The sequence below is a fragment of the Trachurus japonicus genome, chromosome 6 (assembly GCF_045865225.1).
Source record: "Trachurus japonicus isolate A0001 chromosome 6, Traja_1.0".
Taxonomy (NCBI): domain Eukaryota; kingdom Metazoa; phylum Chordata; class Actinopteri; order Carangiformes; family Carangidae; genus Trachurus; species Trachurus japonicus.
In genome coordinates this window covers 27,588,541-27,613,066 of record NC_140912.1, presented here as the reverse complement: position 1 = coordinate 27,613,066, position 24,526 = coordinate 27,588,541, and the positions used below count along the sequence as shown (strand labels likewise).

The 24,526-nt window shown below is 41.4% G+C and overlaps 1 protein-coding gene across 4 annotated transcripts in view; it reads left to right on the top strand.

Moving 5' to 3' along the window:
- Positions 1 to 1,600: 1,600 nt before the first annotated feature.
- ppfibp2b (PPFIA binding protein 2b) overlaps positions 1,601 to 24,526 on the top strand; it is a 105,009-nt gene continuing 82,083 nt past the window's right edge. For 3 of the 4 annotated variants that reach the window (XM_085780099.1, XM_085780098.1, XM_085780100.1), the window contains exon 1: positions 1,608 to 1,880. The gene's annotated coding sequence lies outside the window, so the exon portion shown is untranslated. Of the gene's footprint in view, positions 1,881 to 24,526 lie in introns of all 4 variants that reach the window. The other variant, XM_085780103.1, reaches the window with a different exon arrangement.

Sequence of the window (24,526 nt, the reverse complement as noted above, 5' to 3'; positions counted from 1 at the left end):
GTTCAGTGCACAGCTGGATCCCCGACAATGAAAGAAGAGAATAAAAGTGTTGTGATGTTGTTCAAACACACACACATATACACACAAAAATACATTTTAAGGATCATTATCTCACTGATGCTTTTGTTTTTCTGATGAAAGCAGTTTGACAAAATTGTTTCTTGACCCGTTTTGAATCAAGTCATCAAGCCAATCAACTCTTTATACTGCTAATAAAGAAATAAACCATCATCATGTATGAACATTAAAATCAAAACAGTACCAGATGCACCATAACAAGAATTTGACTTTTCAAACAGTTTGGTGAAAGTGATTTATCAATTTTCAATCAGAGGCAATAGAAAATAAAGAACTGCAAAATATCAAAGTCCCTTTTCTCTGACAACATTTATATGATTTCAATGCTGTATGACTTTGGGTCAGTGCTTTGTATCATTCTTTCTCTTTCTTATAGCCTTCTGATATAATATCACAGGTAGAAACCAACTCATCTGGACGTCCACCTGAATCAGGTCCGACTCTATAGTGACTTCATACATGTCTGTCCTGGTCGCTGCAGAGAAAATCTTGTGTCAAGCTTGTTTGGGAAGAGCGGGTGACTCAGATTTGGCTCATGTAGCACTTTGTATCCCCCTTGATCCAATTTATTGACTGAATTAATGACTATAAATAAATATCAACATGAAGACAACTGCCTGGGTCTGGGACCTCAAACAGTGACTCAATAGCCTACCCTTCGTTTTCACTGGAGATAAAGACAGTAGTTGAGTGTATGGGAATAAAGTAAACTTTATTTGACCTCCAGGTAACTGTAATTAACAACAATTAGTAACAAAGTGACACTGCAATAACTTCTTCTCATTATTAGACAAATTATGTTCACTCATACTGGAAACAAATAGCTAGAAGGTCTGTGCTTGTTACAGGAGATGAATATGAGGTTTTATGGCTTTTATTGCAAACACACATTGCGCCACTAGATGTCAGTGTTAGGTCATAGGAAAAAAAAAAGATGCATGGCTGTAAAGCTAAACTTCACACGCTTTAACCACGTGTTGTGTGTTTGCTATTGTTGTTGTATTTTTATTGATCTTTCTTGTTTATATCTATTTTTCTGAAAGCATTGACAAAGATCCATTCATCTCATCTGGATAAACTGTCATTTAGTTGAAGGTTAGCCTATTAAATCAATAAATATCGCAGGTAGAGAATGTAAAATAACCATCTTTTATTTGGATTTTTTGTTTGTTTAAAGTCTTTAAACTCGTCATCCAACATCCAGATACCAGTTATTCTTACAGTATTACCTTCTGCTATTTTACTGCCTTCACATACTGACGGATATAATAACTTAAATCACACATTGAATTCATTCTTTACAAATTAGCCCACTTCCATTGCGCCTCATATATTTATTAGTCTCACACAACTTTATTACACTCTTTTCATCTTAATTATCTCAAATCATTTAGAAAAAAAAGCGCACAAAGTCCAGTAGGCTAATGATGAGCGGAGGAGACATGAAGTTGCCAGTTTCGAGGCGCTCGTGAACGCATCGCGCCTATCACATGGCAGGTGATCGCTGAGAGGAGCTCGCGCAGAGTGAGCGCGAGGACGCTGCTGGGTGCAACAGACGGAGGGGCAAGTGTTCAGTTCACGGCATCTCCCTGCCCGTGTGAATGTGTTACATGTGTGTGAGTGAGTGAGTGGTGAGTGAATGTGTGTGAGTGTGTTTGTGAGTGTTATGTATGTTATGAGGAAGTGTGTGTGTGTTTGTGGACTCACTTCATCACTTTAGGTGTCTCTCTCTCTCCCCGCACAGCAGAATCAAAGGATTTAGTTCCGGTAAAAGCTTCAGAGGAGTTTGCAGCGCCTGTCCTGTAAGTAAACTGTCAACATGACGCTCATTAACGTCAACACTGGTTGTTGTGGTTGTGGTTGTTGTTGTTACACCTTGAGATAAATGTCATTGGTTTTCCTTGAGAAGTTGAAGTGAATGAACACAGTGGATGTCAAGTTTATTACAACATTAGTTTTTAAACTCAGCAAAAATATGTTTTCTAAGCTAGCTGTGTTCGGTTCTTTCTTTCTTTCTTTCTTTCTGCTGTTTATATCATGGAGCCTCGTGTGTGTTGTCTGCAGACTTAATCATACCTTTAATCCTCTTGCCTAATACTGGGATACACTATACAGTACTTTTCTTATAGGGACTTATTGTTGCTTTTAATGTCAACTATGTACTGTATGGCTTTAATAGTAACTAGGCTATTTACAGTTAGTAGAATATAAGCTGTTTTTTCCCACATGACAGTAAATGTGGCTTGTGCACAGGCAACTATAGGGCTGCTGTGTATTGGTAAGAATATGGCGTTATGATAGATATCTGAAAGGGATGGAGGGGAAAAATCGTCTATTTTTAGAATAATTCTCAGTTGACAGTTTATTTTCACGAATACAGACTTGTATTTGTATTTTACAGCTCCTATAACATCTTATATATCAGTGTTTACTTGTTGTGCAATCTGTACAGAGCATTGAACAACACAAACCCACTGTCACCATGTAAACTACGGATAAAATATCAATCGATACACTATCATGTCATAAAATATCGTGATATTTCAGTGTATTGAATATTTTCTCCCACCCTTTTTACAAGCCACACACTCCAGGATAGAAGACAGGCGACTTTCCCCCTTGTTTCTCCGCCTGCTCAGTCATGTAGCACCACCACCACTGTCAGCTCGGAGATACAAAATGATGTTTAGTTGTACTGACACATGCTGTGTAATTGCAAATCATCAGCCTCTGACAGCGTGAGTAAAGGAGGGGAGGAGGGAAACAGAGAGAGAGAGAGGAGGGACAGAGGGGAAAAAAAGAGGGGATGCTGATATGCTAATGGCAGAATTACCAAGGCTGATGTGTGGCTCCCCTCTGCTAAAGCATCTGCTGCATCCAATGCCGGAGTTATACACACGAACGCAACACGACACACACACACACACACACACACACACACACACACACACACACAAGCAAAGCAGGAGATCACAGGCGGGCGGCTGGAGAGAGCTGAAGGAGCCTCCTGCCAGTGAATGCAGCAGGACGGTGCCTCTTTTCTATTGCAAATCCCATTAAAAAAAAAAAAAAAAATGGAGTGGGGGGGTGGGAGTTGAAAAGCATCATTTGCCACTGATGACAGTGAATTGATTAAAGCCGCTCCGGTCGGTTGGCAGTCGGGTGGCATTAGCAGCACTCATCAGAGACAACAGAGGAAATGAAAACACAAGAGGCTGAAGTGAAGTGGTGAGACGAGCACGTTGGAGCAAATTTATAGTTGTTCACTCCAGCAGTTTGTTTTAGCCCACTTGTTTTAAAGCCAAGCTTCTGCACCACACACATTAACACACACACACACACACTGGATCATCAGCAGATGATGGCACTCATCCCTGTGATCAAAGCGGCTCGTGTAATACCAAGAGCGGTGGTCTTTCTCTTGCAGTCAGATAGGTTCAGATGATTCGCCTGTCATCTTCACCGCCGCTGCTAATCACAGCGCTACACTGCAGTTCACTGGAGGTAATCCACTCTTCCCTAATGGGGAGGGGAAAAAACTGAGAGATGAATAAGAGAAGGAGAGAGATACAGTACAGTACAGGGTGGGGAGGTGGGGGTTGGGGGGGGGCAGATTAAGTCAGAGGAATAGCTGCACAAAGAGGGATGAGATAGAAAGAGCAAGAGAAGGAGAAGAAACCAAGAGGAGGAAAAAAAAAGTCATGCTGTTAATCTGCAGGGAGGGAAAGAAAAAAATCCTCAGAGAGGGTGGAAGAAAAGAAAGAGATAGAGAGGGGTGGGGTGTGGGGGGCTGAGGGGGGGGGCATAAACAAAATGAAATGAGTGAACTGTAGTTTATTAGAGGTTATCTTTAGTTTGCCGTCGAGCCGAGGGAAAGGAAATGAGAAAAAGGAGGTAGAGAAGAGCAACAGAGGACGGAGGGTGCACCGAGGCCGTGGACGGAAAACAGAGAAGGAAGAAAGTAAAATGGAAAGGTGGATGCACATTTCTTTGCATATTTAAAAGATTTAACAGGTGATAAAGAAAATATAAAGCACCATCGTGAAACTTCACGACTTTAAACTTTAATCCCCCTGTTTGAGAAGAGTCTTTAAAGCCTGCGGTTGTTTGAGGATGGAGGATTAAAGCTGATGCACTTCACTTAATTGATTAGTGAATCAAGAAAATAATCTGATGAGTCCGAGTTCAGAGTGGGTGGAGCAGCGTCCTCCATTTGCTTATTCTGTATTTACACTCAGAGTTATCGATTTTTCACTTGTGTGACTGAATCAACTCTTCCACTGCAGCCACTCCCTCTGTTTCCTCATGTGTCTCATACTCTCTCCTGGTTGGTATGGACATATTAAACTTATTTATATAGTAGTGGATCTCCATGATGTGACTCCAGGGATGTTGATGTTGAGAGAGGGATGTGATTGGACGAGGGCAGGAAGCGTTGAGATGGAAAATCAGGACGGAAAGAAGGGGAATCACTCAGCAGCTCGTTTGTTTCCGTCTCCATCAGCTCGACACGAGAAAAGACTGTGAGATGAGGAAGCAGCACTTTGTCATTTTGCACGTTTAAGACGCTTGTACATCAGTTTGTCTGTGATGTTATGCAATAGTTTAGGAAGTGACTGTTTCTGTGCATAAACAAACACAAACACATGCACTGACACGTTAAACAAACAGCAGAGTTGTTGTTGACTGCGTCCGCTGCTTTTTATCCCAGCGAGAAGAAAAACACATTTGCTTAAACGACGTATAAGAGTTGTCGCTACTTTATTACGCTGCATTTGAACCTTTCACTTCCCCTCTGCGAGTATGACTTCTCTTTTATCAGTGTGTCTTGTGCTGCAGGGACACGATCGTCAGCGTCGTCTTCACAAAGATAAAGAACCAATAATCACTGAAGGAGATATCACTGATTTGTCACTTGTCTTAAAGGGTTAGTTCAACATTTTGGCAAATTGGCCCATTGCCATAATCCCTATAGTCATAGCAGTAGGTTTGTTACCTTTAATTGTCGGTGCAAGCTATTTTTAGAGCGGCGGAGCAGAGCCGTGAGCTGCTCAGGGCTACGCTACGGAGGCTAATGGGATTTCTTGGTTTCCCTCATCAAACTCATCAAATACACAATCCAACAACTCCAAAACGCTCTGGTGGACAAGTTGTGACCTGCACATTCACCACGCTATGAGATAATAACAGAACGTTACGGAGACAGAGTTGTTTTAGAGGGAAATGCAGAGACTGCTTGATGAAAAACTGCCCCCGACGGGAACGCGCATCAGCGGTTTTGCATGAATTTATCTCTAAAACAACTCTGTCTGGTTGAACTATCCCTTTAACTCCGTCCTCTGGTGCATGAATTATAGATACACATATATTCATATATATTACCAGGCTGTCTATAGAGGAAGATATATCACTTTGCAGAGTTGCTGTTTAACTTTCTTATGCAAGAAGTCTGTGGTTTTCAATGAAGAGATAAAAATATGTGAATTAAGTGGAAAGAAAGAGCGAGATGCTGAATGAGGTCAGTGGATGTGGGTGGACAAATCCAAATTCTCCTTTTTACAGATAAAAAAATTGAACTGTCATTAGTTTGAGTGTAAAAAAAAAAAAAAAAGTCAGTTTTTCAGCCTGTTGCAGATCCTGCATGACGACGTTTACCTGAGACCCTCTGGAAGACAAACGCACACATAAAGTGCACATACAGCCTCTGCTTATGTGACTGCAACATCATCCTGTAATGTGATCTTGACTTGGTGAAACCTTATCTCCTCCTGTAGAAGGAGAGCTGCTGCTGCTGCTGCTGCTTTTCTGTTCTGTCCCTGCCCGGTCGGTCGGTCTGCATGCTTGGCTCGTCGTCATCGTGGAGATACAAGTCGTTACCACCCGGCGAGCTTCTTACACTCAGGAAGGAGGCGAATGAGACCGTTGCACAAAAAAACCTTTGAGCTCCGTCTGAATCAGCTGGCAGAGCACAAAAACACTTCAGCAGCTCAAGTTGGGTCTTTGCTCCAGCAGGAAGTGGCACTGGCTCCGTTTTATACCGTCATTGTTTCTTTTTCATGCAACTGAAAGTTTTTGTTTCTTGCTCTTGTCACCTGACCCACCGAGACGTTTCTTGGCTCTGTGTGTGTGTGTGTGTGTTGCACTTTCTCATAAATGGGAATGGGATGAGATCGGCCTGTGAGATAATGACAACAGTGGGTTTTATTCAGGAACATCTACACTGGGATTAAAAAAAAGCCGTTTCTGTTTTGACATTAAGTAGCTAGCATTCACACACAGATGGAAAGGTCAGTGGAGGAGTGATGTTCGTACTTGAATGTGAGGAAATTCAAGTTTGGAGATTACGAAAGAGCTTAAAACTGGAGGTGGCAGGAACGATCAAAGAAGCTTAGTTGTATATCAGGGTCAATATGGGAAATGTGTATGAGACATGTGTGTGTTTTTAGTTTTATGAATTAACCAACCAATAATTAAATTAATTTTAAAAAGTAGTTATAAGTTAATAAGATTATAGAATAAAGGGCAGGATCAAAACTTAGTAGTATAGGAGCATAAATAAGCCCCAGATTCAAACAAACTCTGTTTACATTTACAATATGTCAAAAGTCTCCGGCCTAAAACATGTCATTAACTTCTATTTAAACACTTAATTAGTCTTATTTAAATTGATAAACAAAAGTTGTGCTAATTTAAAGGTCAAAGTACTATGGTGAGAATATCACCAGCAAAAAACAAACCAAAATCCCTTCAAACAGCTGAAGATGAATTATTAATGGATTAACATGTAAAATGTATTGTTAACAGTTTTCAGTGGTAAATTAGGCTACATGCACAGTAACTTCATTGATAAAAAAAAACAAACAATCTTTGATATACAACAACTGAACCGTTGTTGCTCTGTGCTAAATCTGCTAAAGTCTTGCTACGCTAATGCTAAGCTAATACTTTAAAATGAGTTTAAATCACAAATTTAACAGCAATAAAACCAATAGTTGTGCTAATTATTTGTTTTCTTTGAACTTCGTCGACCAACAAAAGCTTCAACCGTCTCATTCAACACGACGTCTTTGTTTTAATTTGCATCACGATGTGTGTTTTTAAATGAGTCCATAAACAGGACGTGGGCGCTTCATCTGCCTCTATAGCCGCTATGTGGCTGTTGCTCCCATGATGCTTTGCTGTGTCATCTCATCAGCTTCAACACATGGCAGAATGAGTCCACTATCTAATTGTCCACTTCATTACTCACAGTAGCTCCCACTGTGTTTTCTTTCCCACCCCCCCAGTCAGTCCACAGCTCAGTGCTGATTGGTTATCTCCAGCTGTCACATGGGTCCGTGTTGGTCTTGAATGTGTGTGTGAGAGTGTGTATGTGTGTGTATTAAGTGGTGTTGACATGTTGTTTTTACAGCACTGGCTTGCTGACACTGGTCTTTGAGCTCTCTGCTGGTTTCTACGCTCGGGGCCGTGTTGTCGGGGCCTCGAAATGAGTAGGAGAAAAAAAGTTTTTACATCTGTTCTAGAAAGAAGGACAAGACAGAGGAGTGTGTCGTCTGCACAGCTGTACTTCCTAATCCAGGTGTTGCTTCAGAAAGAACCGGTTTCTTTTCCTGCTTTTTGTAGGTCGACAGTTAGAAGTTACGAGGAACAGTAAAAGTCCTGTTTTTATGAACCTCAGGACGTCCGACGGTTCGTTTCCTGCACATCTGAGGTTTTTGTCCCATCTCCTCTCTAAAGAATCATGTGCGATTGATAATGATTTATTCCCATCAGTGCTCATGTTGTGCATGTGAGCACTGGAGGCTGTTTCTTTACCAGAGAAAATCCATGAAGAAAAAAATCATTACACACCATTAATTGTAGTCACGATCCCCGGCTAGAGGAGCTTGTTTTTTGATGGACTTCAGTGAGTTCATGTCCAGGAAGTAGTCAGTTGTCGACTGAACTTCCTGTTTAATCAGGAATTCACTTAAAAGCTAATTACTTAATTGCAAGAGTGATATGATATGAAGTCTCATGCGTCATTAGTCGAACAGGCTGCACCCACACTGATCCATTGTAGTTTTAAAGGGAACATATTATGGAAATATCACTTTTTGAAGGCGCTTTAACATATATGTGGGTGTTTGTTTTGCCTTCCGGCCCCCAAAATGCGAGAATTGACAAAATAATCTGTAATGTTCAGGCTCCCTAGGTTGAAATCCATGTGGTTTTACGAGGTGTTCCCTCAGTTGTCATCCAGTGATGTAACTAGCTTTCGAATTTGCATAACCCCACCCCTACCTGGTACCGGTAGAAGGGGCGGGGCGGGGCAAGCAGTGGTTCATTTGCATTTAAAGGGACAGGCACTGAAACCAGCCGTTCTGAACAGGGCTGTTTTGAGCAGATGAAAAGAGCTGTGATGTTTGATCCTTGGGGTATTTTGACCACAGCATGTCACAGACATGTCTTTAAGACACCTGGGAACTATTTTAATTTGTGGAAAAGGGGCAGAATATGTCTCCTTTAAAACATATGACTTGTGCTGCGTTCACACACACCTGTCGCTGAGACATGGAAAACTGCAAAATGTTTTAGTTGTTTTACTCTTGGCGACCTTTGGAAACAGACATTTTATACTGAAAACCAACTTCCTGTGCATGTTTCAATATGTTGACGTTTTTTCCACCTTGTGCAGAAGCTCAAATGATATTGATGTATTGCACAAGGTATCGGCTGCCCAGATACAAATAGGTTTCTCTCTATTAGCCTGTGTCAACTTGTTGCTCCATTAGCAGTCTAACACATCACCTGTCTCATTGTTGGTGTCCTTGAAACTCATGCAAACAAACAGCAAACGAACCTCTGACTTTTTACATTAGAAATGTCTCAGATAACAATGTGCATCATAAATCTGGCTGCAGCTGAGATCCCTCCTGTGTTATTTGAGAAGTTGTTCCCCATGAGAACAAAATCTGTCTCATAAACAACATCCTGACTTCTCAGTTTTGTGTGAAGCTTCACACTTCGTCCACGTTGTCGAACACGATTGTGCTCTGTGCATTTAGCTGAGTGTTGTGTGACGAGGTCGTAGCCAAATATATATACGATACAGGGTTTAAAGTATCATCATCAGGGAGCTGTTGTACGCGAGGCTCTTGTTGTTGAGTTTCGCCTGACAAACCCGCTCTCACTGCCGCTCTGCAGGCTCTGCATCTGTGTGTGAATGTGTGTGACAGGGCCATGCAACATCGACTTGTCAGAAGTCATTTTACTATGGTCATCACACACACAAACACACACACACACACACACACACACACAGGTTGTGTTGTGCAGCTATCCTTGTTAGGACATTGCGTTGAATTCCATGACCCAGAGCGTGACCCCCGACCCGGTCCAGAACTTTAGAGGTGAGGTCGGTGTCCAGGTTTTGTCTCCCACGAGGACGACGGGTCCTGACAGGGTCGCTGTTTACACCAGAACGTGTAGGTAACACAAAAACACACACAGACACACACACACACGTACACACACAAACTGTGACCTAACCAGTGATCATTTAATCGTGAGCGAGGCTGTTGAGGTGGAAGAGCTAAATATAGACATGGAGATGTTTGTGTATAAGTCAACCACGGCTTCAGCTTCATCCACTGATTTACCAGTGTTGTGTAGAAACCAGATAAAAATCAACCAAGTCCTTCAAACACTGTGGAAAAAAGAAGTCAAAGTTATTATTTTCAAGTTTCAGAAATCAGCTCAAAGTCAGGAAATTGTGAATTTGTGAGTTAAAATTTTAATTAAAAAGACCCCGAGGAGTTTGCTTTTGGTTATAAAAGAGTCTCATATTAATGAGGATGAATCTACATTACCCACTTATTAAAGGGTCCATTTTCGATAAATATATCGTTTTGTCTTTATAGTTATTTTGATATTATTTAGTGGTTGACTCACCCAGCATTTCCTAGTTTCCTGGTTTAGGAATAACGCCGCTGGATCGCTAGTTAGCATCGTTGATGGTCAGAACTACGACGGTATCTGATCTGATCGTCTTTGTACCTCCGACTTTTTTTCCAAAAGTCCTTATAGTCCCTTTAAATTTCAATTTGACTGTGAGGACAGCGTGGTGGTAGGTCAGGATGAATCTGCAGCCTCTCTGTGTGGAGTTTCCATGTTCTCCCATGTTCTGCAGGTTCTCTCCCTCATTAATTGTTAATGGTTAATTAATTTGGCAACTCAACAGTTTGATAGCCTGAGATTGACCAGCAGCTGATATGTGATGCTGCAGTTCAACATCCTTTTACTGAACACACTTCTCCAATATCAAGTTTATTTATATTTTCAAAATTAAATTATTTAGCATGTCAATGCATGTTCATACTGTGGTTCACTCAAATAACCAAAATAAGAGAGAAAAAAAAATCATGAAAGGAAAAAGTGGGCAACCATAGAAATAGAGGTGACCGTTCTTGATCTGTGCATTTTTAATATATAAAGGTACAAATTCATTCATTATATTTCTTATGATTATTTTTTGTGACAGTGTAAAATGTTTCCACAGCATCAAAATCAGCCAAATATGTAAGACAAGCGCCAAGTGTCAGACTGTTATCTGTCGGTTGTGGTTGACTGACGTTCATTTGCATTAGTGAACCAGTGTTTTAGGCTAAAACCCAGTTGATGCTCTCCACACTTTGCAAGAGACGATGTAGATAGATAGATAATTGTAACACTGTGTTTATTTCTCTGACAATAATCGTACCAAGAAAATCTATAATTGTGACATCTCTACTATACTGTATGTATGTATTGCAGATAGTATGAATACAACGTCCACAGTCTGTGTCAGTCTGAGGCCGAGCACAAACCATGAACTGACCTGAACTCCACCAGTTCCTCGACGACCAAGAAGTCCAAGTGGTGGAAAATGTGAAAACACATTGCTTCAAAAACCACAACAGGGAGAGAGAGAGACACACACACACACACACACACACACACACACAGAAAGAGAGAGAGAGAGAGGGTGAGGAGGAGGTAGATTTTCTGGCTGAACTACAGACCAGCACAGGGAACATCCTCGTCTTAAATGTCAGTGGTCCTGTCGCATTGATGTCAATTGGTGAAGAATCTGGTGTTTCTTGTTGGCTCGGTGGCGGTGCTACACACACACACACACACACACACACACAAAGGTTTGTGTCATTATCCTTGTTAGGACACTGCACCCACTTCCTACCCCACAACACTGAACCGTAATAACTAGGGGTGGGAATCTTTTACTATCTCACGATTCGATTCGATTCTGATTTTTGGGGCTACGATTTGATTCAAAATCGATTTTCGATTCAAAACGATTTGATTCATAATGATTTCTGCTTCAGTCTATCGGTGTGCAAAGGATCCTCATGATCTACTCCAGTCTGCTTTGCAAGACAGAATGACTGAAGTGTCTTTTTCACATTTATTGAGTTTTAAACATTTATCCATACTTAGATGGAATTGTTGAAACTCTTGCATGAAAGTAATATCACATATTGCTTAGTGCCTCTTTATCAAAAAAAAAATTGTGCAGTTAAATATGCTGCCTTTTAAATTCTAAGGAGATGGAGGCCGACAGCCAGCAGATTTATTTCATTTTTTTATTTTTTAAAATCGATTTTGGGACATTTTATATCGATTCTGAATCGTATTAAATGAGAATTGCGATTCTTATGTGAATCGATTTTTTGGCACACCCCTAGTAATAACCACCACAACCACAGATCCATGCAGTAACTCGGCCTCACCTCACACCTCACCCCCCGACCTTCACCAGGACCTCACTAGTGACGTTTTCCTCGTTAAAACCTGGGCCGCGGTCCTCATGAGGACGACTGGTCCTGACAAGGTCGGTGTTTAAACACAGTTGTATTTACCCCGTGTGACAGGAGGGCCTCGGGGGCTTAGCCTGTTTGGATTAGTGTCACCAGCTAGAGGCCAGACCTCAGTGAAATGAGGAGGAACAGCAAACTCACACACACACCCCTCGCTGTGTGTGTTTATATATGTATGTGTATGTGTGTGTGTGTCTCTTCTTGCGTTTGTGTTTTCCTGTGTTAATGTTTAACCCTTCCTCTCGACCGTGCAGCTTCACATGCGTCCTTCTGGCATTTCCTCTCTCTCTTCTCTCAGGCTCATCCCAAACTAAAACCCCCCGTGTTGCATTTAAGGTTTCAGTCCAGTGATGCTGGAATTTCAAACGCTGCCGGTTTCACCACTTTTAGCGAAACAATGACAGGCCTGTGGATGTTTGACAGGTCGACTCGCTTAATGTTTAACATGCAGGGACCCCTGAGCTGAGCTGAGCTGAGCCGTGTCGTGACCTTTTATCAGTGAGTGAAAGGTGAATCCTGGTCATTTCACAGCCTGATACTGTTACATAACTGTAAATAAACTTTTTTTTTTTTTTTTCTGGAAGATGCATGATGCAGCCATTTGCATGTGTACAGTAATATATGCACATCCAAATGCCTTGGCTACATCGTGTGCGTGTATATATATATTTATATGTGAATACACTGGAATAATGTTTCCAACCTTCTGTTCCTGTCAGGCGAGTTAGAAAACAAAGTGCAGATGGAACATTTTCTTCTCATAGATCACAGCTGTTACTGCTCCACTGCCTCACGTCCCTAATATTTCCCCCTGTGTTATAATCAGCAAGGCAGCGATGGGTGAACCCACCTGTGTATTTATAAGAAAAAGTCAATTCATACTGCGTCATGTCTTTGTAACAGTAACATCACACATTTTTAAAGCAGATGTATTTTAGTGTTCATGGTGGTGCGTTCACTGTCTGTACAGGATTTCTTGTGCTAAATGTGTCAAATTCTGAATGAAATAGTGAAAACACTGTCAGGAATGAGCAGAAAAGTGTAATTAAAGGTGGACACGGCTTCTGTGATGTCGGTTGTTGAAGCTCAGAGCGAGCTGCTGAACTGTAGTCGACTTGGCATCGTCTGGCTCCGCCCACTCTCCTGGCTGTTCCATATATGGACAAAGAGGAGGAGCTGCCTGAGAATTAGCATTAGATGACCACGCCCACAATTATGCTAAAACTATAGGCCTTAATGAAACTGAAATAAGTCTCTTACATAAAAATGTGTCTGTTGTGCATTTTTAAGACGGAGGAAATGATCCGTAGGTGTTTTGAACCCTGTTTAAAGTTGAAGTTTTGGAGTTGAAACTTTTTGCTGCTGAAGTGTCGACTCGGCTTCATTTTTCAACTCTGGAAGTTGAGTGTTTGTTTTGATGCTACACAGCGTTTAGCATCTGCGCTAACTGTTCTCTTTAGGTTATGTTGTTTCGTGCTAATTTTTATTTTGAAAATCACGATGTCAGTTCATGTCGGTTCAGTCTCTATACTGAAAATCTCTGTTTATATTTTCTATTATATTTTACAGTAGCAGTTCCTGTTGCAGGGGGATTGATCGACATAAAATCAGTTAACAATAAAGTGTCTGACAATAGATCAATCGATTTGAATGTCGAAATGTCAAACACTTCCTGGTTGGAGGTTTCTGATTAACGAGGATTTCTTGCTTCTTGCTGTTTGATACCTGTGAAGGTCGTTTCTCCAACTATTCACTCTAATAAACGATTGATCAAACATTTCCCCCCCTGTATTGGTTATCTGTGAAGGTGCCCCTCCCCCAACCCCCCACCGGTAGATTACACTTTGTAACCCTAACCCTGTTTCTGCTGCTTTTATCTCTTCCTTCATTATCTCCAGCAGAGATGAACGGTGGCTGACATTGGAGAGAAATTAATGTGAAATGAGTTGTGTTTAGCTGACATACAGTTGTGTGTGTGTGTGTGTGTGTGTGTCTCCATCCTCCTCCTGATTACAGTAAGTCAGTTTGATGATTAGCAATAAGTAATATGCTTATGTTAATAGTCCAGCGGCTAAGTGTCATACATCAATCCGCTTAGTGTCGGCTCATATCAGCTCTGCTGTTTGCCTTTGTTGCAGCAGCTCTGCCTTGTGGGTGAAATCGGCCACTTTATAGCTTATCTCTGACTTCCTCTGGCTCCGCTTCTCTACCCTTGTACAGTACATCACTGTGTGTGTGTGTGTTTTCTCACAGTAAATTCAGTTGCATCATGTTGTAATATTTTAATGCTGGTACAGTATCACAAGCCAGAGCCAAAGAGCCAGAGCTAAATACCATTTAATGTCCTAATGGGTGAGTGGTTGTGATTCACTGCAGCGACTTCCTCACAGACGCTGTTACAGGTCTGTTTCTGTTACAGGTTTTTTATCTGTCCATCTCAGCTGTTGATGCCTCCGAGGGGCCGGAGCTGCTACAGGGGGTGATTAGCTCAGGCAAACTGCTCTGTAACCGACACGACAAAAAATGTGGTCGTACTGGACACCTGCCAGGTGTGTGAGCGTGTGAGAGTTTGTGTGTGATACTGCAACAATAGCTGCCCTGTGATCTCTCCTTCAGGCTGCAGCCTTGGGTTTAAATGTGTGTGTGTGTGTGTGTGTGTGTGTGCTTTATTCATAGTCCGGGGCAGCTGTTCCCTTTTTTATTTATATATATTTATGGAAACTTTCACCTGCAACATTACAGGAAGTTACTGTAAGAAGGAGACAAAGAACAAAGAGGCTGTAGATCAACATCACAGGCTCATTCATTCATTTAAATGGAAATCAGCTAAAGTCTGACTCTGCAGGTTTAATAGAAGTATTTAACTTGGTCAAGTGTCTTTTTGGTTGTTGATTTTGCTTATTATACCTTTTTAGGCAGTTTTTTTTAATCACTAGCACAGGGACGTCCCTCATGTAGACAGCAGGACTCTTTACAACAAATACATTTTTAATGTGTTTGTGTGTATTTCCTTCTAATATGGCACAAATCTCTCGTATTTCCATAAACTATAGAAGTGACTGGCGACATCCATCCCACACAGTCTCCACCATGTTCCACCATTTCCCTGATGTCTCTGCAGAAGAAGCATAATAATAGTGATAATAGAAAAAACAAACAAACCTTAAAACAGTTTTCCAGCTAAATTCTCACCATGTAGTTGAACTAGCAGGTGGTGAATTATTTCAAAAGTCTTAAAGCTGCTTCACTGTAATTAATAACCACATTAAATGATTAATTACTTCAAGTTACTTTTAAATTGGTAGAAAAAAGAATAAAATGCTCAGGAATCATTACAGGATAGTGAAGATTTCCTATACTGCGAGGTTAAACGAAGCACAACAAAGCTTCAGGTTCAACAGTCAAGTTGTTTTTGGCTGAAATCTGTATTTTTTAGGGGGGAGGGGTAAAGTTTCAGTGTCAGCTCATGTGTTTGGAGCAGAGTACGCTGCTGTCCTGTGGTGTGATATGACTCCTCTGACTCGCCCGTTGTTTCTCTCTTCTCCCTGTGACTCTTGTCAGTTGCACGTTAGTTCAGACTCAATGCACCGAGCTCCTCGTCGTCATCATCATCATCATCGTCATCGTTGTCTGTGCTGCAGTTATGTCTTATCTCAACAGGGTTGGATGATATGCAAACAAAAAAAACAGGTTATTATGATTAGCTTGGTGATAACTGACATGTTTGCACTTCACTTTCAAATATAAGAAATGCTGATGATGTGATTTAAGATAATGAAAAAACTATGATCAATGAAGAAATGATCTTTACTGATTGTAAAAAATAAAACCAGGCCTTTGTGGGTTTACATAATTCATCCATTTTCCACAGTATGATTTGAATTTTTCACATTTATGAATGAGAAAAACTTTTCAACTTTTCCTGGTTTTCTGGTTGTTATATAATCTCATTTTTTGAGATAGATGTCCAAAGTTTATAATTTTAATATCCAGAAGGATTTCATATTTTAAAAAATATGTGTGTCCTTGTGTGTCCTTCACCAGGAGTGTGTAGCAGTGCAGAAAACAAGGATGTGCTTTGCATTGGGACTCTTTTCCAGTATAAAGTGAGCCTGATACTCAGTTTGGGAATTTTTTTTAAGGTTTAAAGGGGATTGAATTATGGAAATATCACTTTTTGAAGGCTCTTTAACATATATTTAGATGTTTGTCTTGCCTTCCGGCCCCTAAAATGTGAGAATTGACAAAAAAATCTGTAATTAACAGGCTCCCTAGGTTGAAATCCACGTGGTTTTACGAGCTGTTCCCTCAGTTGTCTTCCAGTGATGTAACTAGCTTTTGAATTTGCATAACCCCACCCCTACCTGGGACAGGTAAAAGGGACGGGGCAAGCAGTGGCTCATTTGCATTTAAAGGGACAGGCACTGAAACCAGCCGTTCTGAACAGGGCTGTTTTGAACGGATGAAAAGAGCTGTGATGTTTGATCCTTGGGGTATTTTGACTGAAACATGTCACAGACATGTCTTTAAGACACCTAGGAACTATTTTGATTTGTGGAAAAGGGGCAGAATATGTCTCCTTTAATAAAATACCTGATCAGTTTCCTGTGATTTCTGTGACCTCCATTGTATTGTATTTGTGGCTTTATTCCATCACACAAATGGTTAAACTTATTGTCAACATGATAATAAATAATCAACAGCAACCTTTTATAAAAACCCTCAGACTAGTAGTGATATTTCACTACACTCATGTTGCTGTGTGTTGCCCTCATGATGATCATTGACTGGAGATCATGTGTTGTTTTGTGTTATGGTTCATTACTCTAACTCTGAGGGCAAAATAGATTACAGCAGCAACGAAGTCAGAAGTCAAACTGGACGGATGAGAGCGTAACGAGGAGGAGCACGGCCGACGAGAAAGGAAAAAAATAAAATCATATGAAGAGAGAGAGAGAGGAAATACAGAGCTGTGTTTCCTTGAGAGAAGAGAATCAAAAGTGCTTGAACAGCGACTAAATAGGACAATAAAGAGCAGGGCGGTTCAACACGGAGCAGAGCGGAGCAGCGCTGCGAGTCACATTAAAACTATATATTATTCCTGCACTCCCAGCAGCTATGCATCAGCCACGGTTCACAGATCACACGCACACACACACACACACACACACACACATGACCCACAGTCATACACCAGAGGAGATAATCTAACCACAGACTCAGCTCTAAGATGATACTTTATATATAGCTTTTTATCTGCCTCTCTCTCCTGTGTGGGGGTCTAAAGGAGAGAGTAGCTCCACTTATAGAGAAATAATCTCAGTAAATAAAAAAAGTAGAGCCACCATGCTTCTCATGGCCTGGACAAAGCAGATATAATACTGCAGTGTGTGTGTCCAGGTGTTGGAGTGTGGATTCTCTCGGTTGTGGACGTTTTAACTCACTTTTAACACTCCAGCGGAAAAGGAAAACACAAATTTGTGGTGCGTCGCTGTTCTCACAACATAAATCTGTGTCCAGAATCGTCATCATGTGGGCGACACACAGAGTCTTTCTCAGTGTTTCACGCTCCCACAGTCGGATGCCTCATCCACTAACACGCCGTAGCCTCGTCCCGTCACACTGTACTGTATGTGGGCTGGTCTCATATGTTATGTAGCCTCTAGCCCTAACCCCCTAACCCTAATCTTTACAGTGTGTCAGTGTGAAACCAAAAGGGGTTTTTTAAAGTTCATACTACAATTGATGATTATCTGCAAGCATGAGAAATATCTGCAGCCTAAAGCTTGATTTATGCTCCTGCATCAAGTCGACAGCGCCACTGCGAAGCCCTTCGCCGTGGCCTGACGTGCTCCTCCAAAAAATTCTAACACCACGTTGAGGTGAATGTTATTTGCAGCATTTAGTTTTTCCAGTGTTTCCTTCATGCAATACCGCCATTTTTTACACATTTGCAGTGGAGAGTTGTTTACCAACTGAAAACTATCGATCAAGTTGAGGAACGCGATCCCCCAGACAAACACACCCTAGTGTAATGACAGTGAATTGCACGTTAGGGCTGTCAGAACAAACTTCGCTATCCGAACAGAATTCGAATGGTTTTAAAAAACATTCGAAGGTGGAAACTGGCGTTCGAACGTGTGCCTTCTGCAACGACGCAAATTAACGTTGTGTGTTGCGATGTTCGGGGTAGTAAACATGTTGATAAAACAAATTTTGGTGTTGTGCGCGACATAGAGCTGCAGCTTCAAATACACAAGCAGACTACTTTTTTTAATTGCCCGTTTATTTGGCTGGGCCGGTGCACCACACACCTTTTTAATAGATCGATCCGCAGACCACCTGCATGCCGATCCGATCGGAACGGATCGACTGTGATCCATTTTACCACTAGCCTACTTATAATATTTCCATTTCCCTTGTTGAAGTTTTATATTGAGTTGGTAAAACTTGAGTGTGTTGCAAATGTTACATAACAGATTTGGTTGAAATGCCCTTTAGTGGACGGGGGACATAATAATAAGCTGGTAAAGGTATAATGAGCTAAAAAAAATAAAAATTGAAAATCCGAATACAATAATAATTGGTTTTATATCTAAAAGATCACATATTTAACATTTTAGTCGAGCTGGAAGATGAATCAATTTCATCAATTAAATCAAATTAAGTTGTTTCTTGTATTTGCAGCTTTAATTCATCATTGTTGGTTGATAGATTGATTGATGAGAGAACCAAACCGGTGCAGGTCCATGCAGCTGAAAAACAAAAACTGTTAAATCAGTGAGGAATCACATCAGAGCAGCAGAGTGTTATGAAAGAAGAGATGTACACAGTGATGTAGAGTATGGAGCCTTGTGACCGTCGTGATGTTGCACATAAACATTTCTCTATTTCTTATCTATGTCTCCATTTATTTCTGTGATAGAGGGATCTCTGTGTGGTGGGTCGGGGTTGGACAGAGACTTTATGAAGCTGCAGCAGCAGGAGGAGGAGGAGGAGGGAGGTTTTAGGTTATATGAAGCTGCAGCGAACAAACACACTCGTTTGGTTCCTGTTTCCATATGTTGTGCAGGTGCAAAACATGGAAAAGATCTCATGATATGATTGTGTGCATCATGACAGATGTTTTATCTCATCAGGATGTAATAACAGCTGGATCGGTGCCGCTACAGTTTGTTGAACCATTTTCCACTCTGGATTTTTAATCAGAAACTACTGTTTTATTATGGAGCAGCAGGTGTTTGTATAGTGTCTGTATGAAGTATGTGTGTGGACTCTGTGAAGTCGATAACCTGCTCTGTCAGATGGAAAACACCTTTCATCAGGTGATCACAGGATGACAGGTCCAACAAATTGTTGGTTTCAGATTGAGTCGACTTCATTTTTGAAGTTCTTGAAATTCTTGTGGCGATCGACTTTCCCAACAAACTCCCCCGACCTGAACGACCACACGTCATGTTATCCCCTTTTCTCTGATTGAACCTGCAGCAGCAGTTATCTTATCTTATCTAAACTTAACTTAATTTAGGCTATCTTAATTTATCTTAACTGAGTTTATTTTAATTTAAAGGGACAATGAGGAGTTTCTATTTGGTTATAAAAAAGTCTCATATTAATGTGGATGAATCTATGCTACCCACACTTGTTAATGGGCCCATTTTGGATAAATATATCGTTTTGTTTCTATCGTTATTTTGTTATTATTAGTGGTGGCGGAAACGCTGGTCGAGCCGACCAGCGTTTCTTTACTTTAGGTTTCGTGGCGAGTCATGAGAATAACGCTGCCGAATCGCCGTTTATGGTCGGAACTACGACGGTATGTGATCGTCTTTGAACCTCTGACTTTAATTCTTGATGAATGAAAACATGAGTCTGTCTTGCGCCGGTCAAAGAATTTCACGGTGCGCGCGGAGGCTCATAAATGTAGTGTGAAAACGCTTCGCTTTTCCAAAACTCCTCGTTGTCCCTTTAACTTATTTTAGCTTAACTTCGTTTAGCTTATCTTATTTTAGCTTATCTTAGCTTAGTTTTACTTTAGCTTAACTTAACTTAACTTGAGACACAAAACTTAAGATATTAAAGCAGATATCAGTGGAATGTTTTTGTTAATATAAGTCCTAAATAGTCCTATTTTCCGTCAGCAATCACTTACATGAAGTATTTCAGCCTAAACACGAGTCTCTCCGTCACTCTGCTCTGCTGTAACCCGAGGAGAAGATTTTCCTTGTGGGATACAAGTGTTATCCAATGAGGGGAGAGAACGGCATGAAGGGCTGTGTGTGCAGCCAAGGGATGCGCGTGAATGTGGTGACGTAGCACGAGGACCAATTGATGCCTGACAAGGGCGGGGGCTGCTAACTCATGGTGCGTTCATGGAAACTCGTACTTTGTGTTTTTCCTTCCTGTGAAGTCATACCAGTTCGATCTGGTACGAGTTCACGGGTCGGAAGTTACGAGTGGCCGTTATAGGGAACTTTCACAGACAACAGGACGGTAAAAACACGAGCTACGGGTTACCTGGAACGCTACCAAGTCGTAGTTGTGACTTGAAGCTGTAACTTACGGTTTCAAAAGCCTGCCTTGAACGCAGCATTAGCCGAAACGGCCGTGCCGCTGTTATCTGCTTTAAGGTTTGGTTCAGGCTACAATAACAACTTAATTGAAGGAGCTATTTGTTTTGTTATTGCTATTTAAAGCAGATATCAGTGGAATGTTTTTGTTAATATAAGTCCTAAATAGTCCTATTTTCCGTCAGCAATCACTTACATGAAGTATTTCAGCCTAAACACGAGTCTCTCCGTCACTCTGCTCTGCTGTAACCCGAGGAGAAAATTTTCCTTGTGGGATACAAGTGTTATCCAATGAGGGGAGAGAACGGCATGAAGGGCTGTGTGTGCAGCCAAGGGATGCGCGTGAATGTGGTGACGTAGCACGAGGACCAATTGATGCCTGACAAGGGCGGGGGCTGCTAACTCATGGTGCGTTCAAGGAAACTCGTACTTTGTGTTTTTCCTTCCTGTGAAGTCATACCAGTTCGATCTGGTACGAGTTCACGGGTCGGAAGTTACGAGTGGCCGTTATAGGGAACTTTCACAGACAACAGGACGGTAAAAACACGAGCTACGGGTTACCTGGAACGCTACCAAGTCGTAGTTGTGACTTGAAGCTGTAACTTACGGTTTCAAAAGCCTGCCTTGAACACAGCATTAGCCGAAACGGCCGTGCCGCTGTTATCTGCTTTAAGCTGCCTTAAAATATAAGAAATCATTTCATTATTCATTAGCTTTTGCATGTAATATTTATTTCATGTGCATTATTTCAAAACACTTTATTTAATATATTGGGAGTAAATTGGAGTAAAGACATTTAATCTGCAGATATTCCTCTTGTTTAGCCTACATAAACTCGCATTTTGTTTTGCTTTTGCATTCATAACCCATAGAAATATATAATGGAGGCTCAACATTTTTCTGGTTTAACAGTCAATAACTTTATCCAAAATGGCCTATGGTAAACTCTTGGATAATGTAAATAAAATAAAGTCCTACAGTTGTATTGAGCAAACCTAGTATAAAAATGAGAATGAACACAGCATTAATACTATTTATTTTCAATGCAAGGACATTAAAGCCACTTTGCAGATATTGATACAGTATGTACAGATAAAGGCTCAAATCAGCTGATTAACCGTTGGGGATCTTAAATCTGCCTGATAATAATATCACCTCTCATGACTCTGCTGTGGTGTTTCCACCCTTCACACACACACAGACACACACACACACAGAGCTGTCAGCACTGAGGCGGGTGTAGCTGTGAAAAACAGGTCACAGATTCTCACGACAGACAAACTAGTTTTTCTGGAGTGTGTGACTCTTTCTGGGAAAAGGTGTGTCTCTACGAGTCTCTGTGTGTTTCAGTCGCACCAGAAAATGATCCCGCCGTTTACTTTAACAGGAACTCTTGATCAATACTTCAACCAGTACACAATGAGAACAAACTAATGCAACGTTAAGTGTTTTAAAATAAACTCTCAAGTGTGTTTTGTTTCTTTATTACTCTTGTACTCAGCGGTAACAACAGCAAAACACATTTTTTAATGCGCAACATAGTTGATAAACCTTGAGATGATACGAAAATACAACATTTGTATTATTGTGTTGCACAGTTTTTATTCTCAGCTAAAACATTTTGTGCGTTTTGTGTGTCAGTGTGTTACAGTAAAAGTGAAAGTGGCTCCTCGGTCAGTTTGTGAATCATTTTCATCATGAGGCGTTTCAGTAATATAATAATCCAGGATCACAAGGAGACACAGATCACACACTCATGCAGACACACCCTCGCTCTCTAACACACACACACATATACGTATACAAACTGTCTTTCCCTCAAGCACTAACACACACACTCATTTCCACACACAGCAGTCGTGCAGATTGTGCAACATGGGAGCGAGGGTGGACGGTGGGTTGTAGCTTGTTGCAGTTTGTCTCGTCAGCTCGGTGCCGGAGCTGCACAATAACCTCAGTATGAGCACCTTAACACACAACAGAGGGTCCTATACAACCCACTACTTCCTCTCCCACACACACACACACACACACACACACACACACACACAGATAGATAGATGGCCTTTGTTCTGTTGAGGTCAAGTGTTGTCACAGAGCTGCTGAACAGAGTCACTGTCATGTGTCTGAATGGTGCTGTCCCCCTTTGTCCCAACCAGACTAATACGGAGCCATTGGTGATTATTAACAATAAAATTGAACACGCACACTTCTCCATGCATGCACACACACACACACACACACACATACTGATGCATCATGGGGAAGGGGACACACACACACACACACACAACAACAACAGCGATGTCGTGTTACTGTAACTGCGCTCACTGTGTTTTTTTTAAATGACTTTCGTTATTGGAAACAATTTCACAGGTAGCAACATAACAGTACAACGTGACGGAGAAAACTTCCATTCTATCATTTTTTTCCCCAGTCGTCGCAATCAGGCAGAGATGTCAAAGATTCAAGATAATTTAAGAGAGGTCTCCAAGTCTTTTCAAAAGGACCTAAGGAACCATTGAGGGAAAATCTAAGCTTTTCAAGTTTAATGGCCAGTAGCACCTATTTCACCCACCTGCTGTGAGATGGAGGTTGAGGGTGTTTCCAATTAAGAAGTATGAGTCACCTGGCCAACAGGGTGGCGAAGGCAAGAACAGTTTGCATAACTTTAGAGGCAAGAGGCCGCAGGGGGGAACCAAATAGGGCCAAGAGAGGATCAGGAGAGATAGATACTAGTGTTATATGCTGTGCTAAGAGTATTAAAAGACCAAAATGTGGCAAGCCTGGGACAAAACCAAAACATATGGGAATGGTCGGCTGGAGATTGTTTGCACCTATTACATGAATCAGTTACATTGGGGTAAATCCGAGAAGCTCACTGTGTTTTTCATGCAGATTGTCGGTGTCAGCTGTCATGGCGGCTGTGAAAGTTGGTGCTAATGAAGACGAGCATTAGGGCTGCTCTGTGTGTGTGTGTGTGTGTGTGTGTGGGGAGGGGGTCTTTCTCTGGAGGCGTCAGTCGATTACATTGCTGTCATTCTGGGTGATTGCTGCACGTTGACGACGTCTGTTTGTCTGTTAAGTCGGCGTGACAGCCGAACAGAGGGACGAGAGCCTTGAGGGAGAGATGACAGGGAGGGAGGACGAGTGCCAGGGAAAGACGGGATGACAGCGGAGAGGGAGGGAGGGAGGGACGGAGGGAGGACGGGCAGCAGGCAGCAGCGTGAGACGAGGTAGACGGAGGGGCAACCACAGGCGGAGAGGATGGATGGAGGAAAGTCAGTCCTGCTCCAAGAAATAGTTTGAGGGACGTTACATATATATGAGTGTGTAGTAGCCTCTGGATCTCTGTATAGAAACTTCATGTTCGCTTACATGCTTGTTTTTTGATGGATATGTTATGAAATAAAAAAGAAATAAGCACTGTGAGCACTTCGTTGATGAAAGCAGAGCCAAACAAAAAGTTGCATCTGGAAATCTGTGAACTTTCTGGACCTCTGCTGGCGACCGAGAGGAACTGCAGCAACATCTGTAAAAATGTAACACTTGCTTTTACTTTTTAAAAAAAGTAAAAAAGCTGAGACAAGCAGAAAAAAGAGATTATTGGAAATTAGAGGCGGCCTCCTGCAGCTCTGCGCTAAAGGGCACATGGGGCATGTGATTTATACAACAAACAGCTGCAGTTAACAGAGAGATAACATGTTAACATTAATCCATGTTGCCCCTCCTCACCTGCTTTAATGCTAAATCTATACACAACAACTTGTACCACTGCTGTGTGCAACAATGACAGCCTGACTGCAGCTTTAAATAATCATTCGTCATCAATCCATCACCACATCGTCACTCTCAAATGTTTAATTGTCTTTCTATTGGTGACAGAATAAGAAAAAAAGAAGAGAACTCAAGGTTTTCAGGTGTTTGTGTTTTTGTTTCTGAGCGTTAGATGATTTTCGATGTCCATAGGAAGTTACTGAGCAAATGAGAAACATTATCCTGATTTGATTAGAGTTGTTTGGA